The sequence below is a fragment of the Anas acuta genome, chromosome 28 (assembly GCF_963932015.1).
Source record: "Anas acuta chromosome 28, bAnaAcu1.1, whole genome shotgun sequence".
Taxonomy (NCBI): Eukaryota; Metazoa; Chordata; class Aves; order Anseriformes; family Anatidae; genus Anas; species Anas acuta.
In genome coordinates, this window is record NC_089006.1 from 2,275,942 (window position 1) to 2,283,837 (window position 7,896).

Genomic DNA, 7,896 nt, shown 5'->3' on the forward strand with positions numbered 1-7,896 from the left:
TTGGAGTTTCAAAGATAATACTTACAGTTCGTGCCCCAGCTGTAAGTGGATTTTAAAATAAGTAAATAAATAAAAAGATAAAATATCATACATGCATCAGCAAATTTTATCATAACTGAGCTACCATTCATTACCACAGAGGACTAAAGACTGGGATTCATTTCATAGAGGCTGAAATCTGGTGAATCTGAATGAGATCAAGAAGTTTAGGGTAGGATGACATAGTAAGGTGTGAGGGGAAGATGGGAATTGCCTAATAGCTGCAAACAGTGAGCAAAATGATTATACACTGTGAGGTGTTACATGTAATTGCTTCTGTTTTGAATCTAATCAAACCTCATGCGCAAAAGGTGCCTCAGATCCTCCAGGCTATCTGAGAAACAGTATAAAAGCCCGCACTGTTCATCTCTCTGCCAACAGCTTCTCCTGACTTCTCCTCTAGGACTCAAGTAAGTTTTTAATTCTCTGTGCCTTTTTGATATGCTCTTTTAATGATAATTCTAATTGAATCCTACGTGAATGTCTGCTGTGGCAGTGACAGGGCCAGCAGGTCACGGATCCTGCTGCGGACTTGGGGTTGGCATTACCCAGTTTCTTGAGGGATTCCCACAGACCTGGTTAAGTCTGAGCTTTGAGCATTTTGAGACTTTAGTTCCTAAAGCTAGTGTAGAGGCTAGCTGCAGCCCAGTCTTGGATTTAGTAGAAAGTTAAACTCATTTCTGAAGCCCTGTGTGAGAGGGTGCTCTAAAATTTTTATTGCTGTCATGCCTACTGTTTTCAAATTTGTTTAAATAAAAAATGACTGGTTCTAATTAAACCTAGGTCCTGTCTTTGAGAAGTCCTGCATTGAACTGGTGTAGAAAGGTCTACTTTCCTTGCTGTACAAACAACAATTTTAATCTTTAGGACTAGAGACCTTTAAACCTTTGATAAAAGTACCAACTGCTGCAATTGGGTAGCTGTAACCAGGGGTGCGGAGAATCCTGTCCTGCAGGTCAGCTACTGAAGAAAGGGTGCTGGGTGAGATGGCTACTGGTCTCCTGAAGTACAGATAGATCTGTGCTCTTTTATAAGAGAAAGAAACACTGCTGAACCTGGCACTGCTTAGATGTAGCGCTTATGGATTTGTTCTGATGCACCATGTATAGACATGGCAAAATATAGGTTGTTTGGTGTACTCAGGGTGGTTAGAAAGAGATAAGAGTTTGGCAAGTAGAGAGGATAAATATAATTCAAGCAGTGTGACTAAAAGATGGGAAAAGAGCCTGGAACTAAAGCCTTACCTCTTCTCAAGACGCTACTCAACCATATAGCATCTTCATCAAATACACCTGAGCTCACACAAATCTCTGTCCAGCTAGCCACTTATTTTACATGTATTTCTCTGTCTTCCTGTGTTTCAGATCCACTTCCATTGCAGAACCATGTCTTCCTACAGACAGCTGTGCAACTACCAGAGCTTCAATCCATGTGAGGTGACCTGCCCACAGCCCCTCGCCAGCGCCTGGAATGAGCCATGCATCACATCATGTGGTGACTCCAGGGCGGTGGTTTACCCACCCCCTGTTGTCATCACTTTTCCTGGGCCAATTCTCAGCTCCTGTCCTCAGGAAAGCATAGTGGGATCCTCAGCACCAGCTGGCATTTGGAACTCACTTGGCTATGGGGAATCTTATGGCTACAGAGGCTCTCTGGTTTATGGGGGATCACAGGGGAGCAAGTTTTCATACCCTTATTGCTCTCAGAGGTTCAGTGGCTACCACTTTAAGAAGAGTGAGCCCTGCCAAACCCAGCAAGAATATACTTGCACCAAGAGCAGTCAGGATAGTGAATGCAAGATCCAAACTCAAGCATAGGATGAGCAAGAGAAGTTTCTAAGATGCTGCCTTAAAAAGGCTGAATCTTGTTAAAATTTTATATTTGTGCTCATATCTGCTTCTGCACTTCTTCCTCCTTCATTATAAGCATGCTTTTCTATTCTTCTCGTGGTCCAGATTTTCAAATGCATTAGCATTGCTTCTACATTCACTCTTATATTTTACACCAAGCATAATGGAAGAGTTGTGATGCTATGATCTGATGCTGCCTGATGTCCATCAAGGACTATGTTAAGGGATGAAAACTGGACCAGTCCATCACACTTACAGCTACAGAAAGAAGAAAAGAACACTGTGCTTGAAATGAAGTTTCCTGAACAAGAAGCCTCAGTTGTTAAACCCTCAAATTCTCCAGTTTCTGTATAAACATGTTGTTTCTATTGTAAACCCTCCGGCTTTATCTCCTATTAAAAAGTCATGCTGCATTATAATATTAGCATTCTAGTTTTCTCTTCTATGTGTTTTATAACACAACATGGTTGAAAGAATCTCCTGCGCAAAACATTGGTGCTTTCTTTCTAGTTAAGTCCCATAGCAGGAGGGAAACAAAGACCCTAAATAATCAATAGCATCGTGCTGGTATTCTTCACAACAATGAGTTTTCCCATACTGTTGTTTGCTTTATCCCTTGCATTTCTAGAAAACTATCAGAGGCAGAAAGCAATACAGGGAATGGAAAAGAGATGTATCACAGTTTTCATGCCCAGACACAGCATAACAAAAGAGCATAGGACATTTACTGTAAAACAGGAGCTAGCTAAGCACACCTGGCACAATGTGCAGCAGAGGTGCAGATTTGATCTTCCAGTACACTTTTGTTAAGACAGTGAACTAAAAGAGCCCAGATCTTGAAATCAAGCAGGGTTACTATACACTGCTCTGCTAAAGAGATTTAACGTGATAGCAAGCTACATCTGAGAGGTTGCTTAGCTAAACGCACTATTTAGTGCTTCCAGCTGGTCCCTGAGCACTGTTGGGTCACTGCTCCCTACTTTCTGAGAACTCCCTGCACCTGCTTCACTTTAATGTAGCCTTTTCTTGTTCATCTAAACTATTCTCAGAAATGTGAGTTTGTTGACCTTCCTCAGATTCCAACTTATGCTCTTTATTTCTTAGGTTTCCAGTAGGATACTCATTTTCTCTGTACAATAACAAGAAGCTAAGGTACTAAAATATATCTGCTATTGGTTAATTGCAATCCCAGCTGGGGTACTTCTATGCTCTCAGAATGCTGACTATGAACATACAGAACAGGGAAGAAGATTCAAGTTTCTTGTATCTCAGACTTGGGTTTCATTGTTAAATAACTTCTTGTCTCTGGGAAGCTGCCTCTCTTGCTGTGCCCCATGCAATATTCCCTCTTCACTTCTCTATGTCACATAGAACTATAATAAGCTAATATTCATTTTTTATTACTCTGTTATATGTAATTAGAATAGTTCTGGATTAAACAAAAACACACACACACACACAAAAAAAACAACAAACAAACAAAAACAAACAAACAAACAAACAAAAAAATATAAATTCACAGGAAGTACGGTTGAACTATACTGGCTATTTAGAACTTCACAATAGTCCTGAAAATTTTAACTAAGGGCTGGGCAGTTTTCTCACACCTGGCTCCTTGTAAAGATTAAATCACATACGCAGGCAAGCCTAGCATGTTGTAAGCAGAGTTTCCTGATGAATGAATCCATAGGCATTAAATAAACACTAGGTCTGTGAGAGCATAATATTAATCTCACTGATCTCCAAGATAAGGGGATGGTTTGGTTCAATTGGTTTGCAGAGGCTGCAGTATCCCAAAACAGAAAGCAAACATATATAGTATTTGGATGCAATCACAAGTGTTTATTGGAAGCAAGAAATATACAGGTTAAGCAAAATAAAGGAAAGTATACAAGATGGACCTCAGTGTTTGACAAACAGGACAACTTGGTAATCTACATTGAATGTGTTCAGTACGGTGCTCTTCCTTGCAGTTCAAGTTTTAGATGGGAAGGGCAAATCACAGTGCAAGGTCACATCTGTGAATCTTTCATATATTAAACATCTGGCCACATAAAAAAAAAAAAAAAGACTAAAGAAATAATGCGAGTCCCCCCAAAATTAAAAACATACACAAATTGGTTTCAATGATAATAGTGTTTTATTGCTCTAACAGTGAGGAACATGTTTTGCTTAGTCAAGATTCAGATTTCTAAGAATAGAAAAGAAGCATTTTCACAGCAGCAACATCAAAAGAAAAAGATCATAAGAAAGCCATGGGTAGGGTGCTAAGCAGCACCCACAGGTCGCAGAGGATTAGCTGGAGTCGTGGGTGACCAGGGCCTGGGGAAGCTCCTCAGCTCAGATGCACAGCCACGTCTTGTCGTCGGGTCCCCGCTGTTTCTCCAGCCATCCACACGCTGCAGTGCTCAGCAGGGCCTGCAGCCCCTGTAGGGATACCTCCTGGACTGCTGGGAGAAGGAGGAAGAGGAGGAGGAGGAGAAGCCCCCATAGGAGAGGGAGCCCTGCAGAGCCCTGGGCTGTCCCAGCCCCAGCCCCAGTGGGGCTGAGCTGCCCACAAAGCTCTCCTGTGGGCAGGAGCTGAGGATGGGGCCCGGGAAGGTGATGACCACAGGTGGGGGGTAGACCACGGCGCGGGAGTCCCCGCAGGAGGTGACACAGGGCTGGCTGCAGGCGTCAGCGTAGGGCTGTGGGCAGGTCACCTCGCAGGGGGGGAAGCAGCGGGAGCTGAGCTGCTGGCTGAGGTAGGACATCCTTCGGGCAGGGAGGTGAACCTGCAAGGTGATAGGAGCCTGAGTCAGTCCGGAGCCACCGCGGGGACCTCTCAGGGAGCCCCGCCAGGCTCTGTGCACCTCATGCTGCCAAGGTAGCCAACTACCTGGAGATTTCCCATCACCAAGTTTTGCAGCAAAACCAACTACATCTACTAAAGCCAGTGAGAGGAAGAAGTTTTCAAGGGAAGGGAGGCATAAGGATGTCAAGAGAAAGAGAGAGTATTTGACAAAGATTCAGTTAAACATTTTCTAGTGTGATGCTCTAAGTCAGAAATGTCATACTTACTCAAAGCACCAAAGAGGAGAAGTCAAGAGCAGCTGTCTGATGTGAGCTGTCTGTGCTGTGAGCCCTTTTTATACCGTTTCTTGAGCTTCCCACTGAGTCTCTTACACCTCGTGAACAAAATCTTAATTAGTGCGCAAACACACAGATTACACATCACTCCTCATTCACGCTAATGGTTTCCTCACTGTTAAGAAATATTACTCAGCCCATGGTTTCCTCAGCGTTCTTCCTTCTAAGAAGTCATCTGTTAGACTTCCCTTGATTTGCAATATTTCTCTTTGGTTGTTTTATCTTAGAGCTATTGAAGTTTCTGTATCAGAAGCTGTTTTCATACACTATATTCATTATTGTGCTTTAACTCCAGATATCTTGTTACTTTCCTGGGGACTGTTATTATTTTTTCCCTGGAAATGTAAAGGGACATGGAAAGCTTTAATCCCTTTCTTTTCCTGATGCAGGTCAGTGATGATCCATTGAATCACTGAGGACACTGCAAACTTCCAAGTGATTTGCGGCATTGCAACAGACTCCTGTAGGATTTACGATTTCTGTGCTCAGCACAAACCGATGGACACACTTGTTCCCCTTTTGGTAATGGATCCAGGTGGTTGCAATGCAGCTGTGACACACCACAATACAACGTTGCTTACCCCAAAGTAGAGTACCAGTTCTGAGAGCAGGAGTGCTGTCAACTCTCCTGATGTTTTTTTTTTTTTTTTTTTTTTTTCTCTGAAGAGAAATAAAATTGAAGTCACACGAGATTGTGCTAATCTGATTGTCTTGCTCTTTTTGACATCCAAGCCAAAAAAAAAAAACAAAAAAAAACAACTAATAACATAATAACAAAAAAGCACAAAAAAGCACTATTTTAACAGTTACTGGAGGTTTTTGTTCACATCTGACACAGGCTCACAGTATTGCTGCAGCCAGGACGTGCTAGCCAGGTCTGTGGTCCAAAGGTTTCAGAGGGGCACAGGAGGGAATGTGTAGTGTTCAGGGGCAAAATAAATCACAGCAGATCTGCAAGAATTAGTTAAACAAATCAACTCTATGCTTTAGTGTGTTGTATCAGACCTGCAGGGAATAGCCAGAATGAGAAACAAGGCAGGTAGAATCAATCCACCATCTTTAGTCTAGGTATAAGCCCTACCATGCTTTACCTCAACATCAACAAGGATTTAAGAGAAGACATTTAGCCCATGGAGCATTGCACTATTTGTGATACTGATGAGTGCGTGAAAAATACTGGCTTAGTGGAGCAATCGCATAAGTAAGTTTTCCAGCATATTTGGAATGTCAGAAAAATCAGCAAAGCGTTTCAGGAAGTGAAGGTGTTTCAAAGTTTAAAGAAGAAACAAGAGGGTGTAGGAAGAAACTGATAATTGACCAGACAAAGGGTGAATCAAGCAATCATAGGAGCCTGGGGAGTGCCAAGCTCTGTTGTGTTTTGCAACAAAATAAACATGAAACACACAGGATGTCTCAACCCCCCCAGGCAAACCAGGGGATGGTATATAAGGGCTCCTGGCTCAGCAGCCCTCAGACCACAGCTCTCCACTTCTCCTCCTTGTTGATCTGAGTAAGTCTGATCCCTTAACCCTCCTTTATCTCCTTAGGGACAGTGGGTTTGGGATGTTCTTAACCGACTCCTGAGCTGCAGCACTGTCAGTCCCTAGCTTTGTGTGAAAACCTTTTCCTGGGTATTTTCATGGCCAAACTGGGGCAGTTGCAGTGTGGGCTGTAGGGGCTCAGGAATGAATGGGGTCAGCCTGCATGCTTTTTGCTTTGAGCTCAGGGATTTGCTGCACCTGGCCACAAGTTCCCAGCCACCTTGGCAGCACAAGGTGCACAGAGCCTGGTGGAGTTCCCTGGGAGGTCCCCGCGGTGTCTCCGGGCTGACTCAGGCTCTTATCACCTTGCAGGTTCACCTCCCTGCCCGAAGGATGTCCTACCTCAGCCAGCAGCTCAGCTCCCGCTGCTTCCCCCCCTGCGAGGTGACCTGCCCGCAGCCCTACGCTGACGCCTGCAGCCAGCCCTGTGTCACCTCCTGTGGGGACTCCCGCGCCGTGGTCTACCCCCCACCTGTGGTCATCACCTTCCCGGGCCCCATCCTCAGCTCCTGCCCACAGGAGAGCTTTGTGGGCAGCTCAGCCCCACTGGAGCTGGGGCTGGGACAGCCCAGGGCTCTGCAGGGCTCCCTCTCCTATGGGGGCTTCTCCTCCTCCTCCTCTTCCTCCTTCTCCCAGCAGTCCAGGAGGTATCCCTACAGGGGCTGCAGGCCCTGCTGAGCACTGCAGCGTGTGGATGGCTGGAGAAACAGCGGGGACCCGACGACAAGACGTGGCTGTGCATCTGAGCTGAGGAGCTCCCCCAGGCCCTGGTCACCCATGACTCCAGCTAATCCTCTGCGACCTGTGGGTGCTGCTCAGCACCCGTGGGAACCGCTCTTCTGATTGCTTTTCTTATCACCTTTTTGCTTTTGAAGTTGCTGCTGTGAACATGCACTGTTTTCTCAAACTGTGTCTTTTCCATCCTCACTGGCCAGAGGCAGAGCGATAGGAGTTAGAAACTGAGCAATTTGTTATTTAGCCTGTCTGAGAACACATGTACTGATTTTCTGTTTTTGTGTTTAACCTGGAAGATGTAACAGAACTCCTGTTAGGAAAGTTACTTTGCTCTCCAGGTAGGTTTTATCATCAGCAAAACCTTTTTGTATATTCCAGAGCAGAACTTGGCTGAAAAAAATTAGCTCTGCCACAGGAAAGAAAAAGTACCTTGTGTGAAATGCTTGGTGCTTGCTGATGAAGTGTTTATAATCTTGTTTGAGAAACTGGAAGCATTCTTTCACATTTTGTGGTTTGTTATTGTCAATGCCATTTCTTGTTCTAAATAAAAAATCATACTGCATCCTACCGTTGGCATTTTGCTTTCATTTTTCTTCCCATGT

General features: G+C 44.4%; 1 long non-coding RNA gene across 1 annotated transcript; it reads left to right on the forward strand.

Annotated features, from left to right (window-relative positions):
• Positions 1 to 352: 352 nt before the first annotated feature.
• LOC137845596 (uncharacterized) lies at positions 353 to 2,308 on the forward strand. The gene is made up of 2 exons (XR_011090231.1): positions 353 to 449; positions 1,404 to 2,308. It is a non-coding gene; the product is annotated as an uncharacterized lncRNA (long non-coding RNA).
• The last annotated feature ends 5,588 nt before the right edge of the window (positions 2,309 to 7,896 follow it).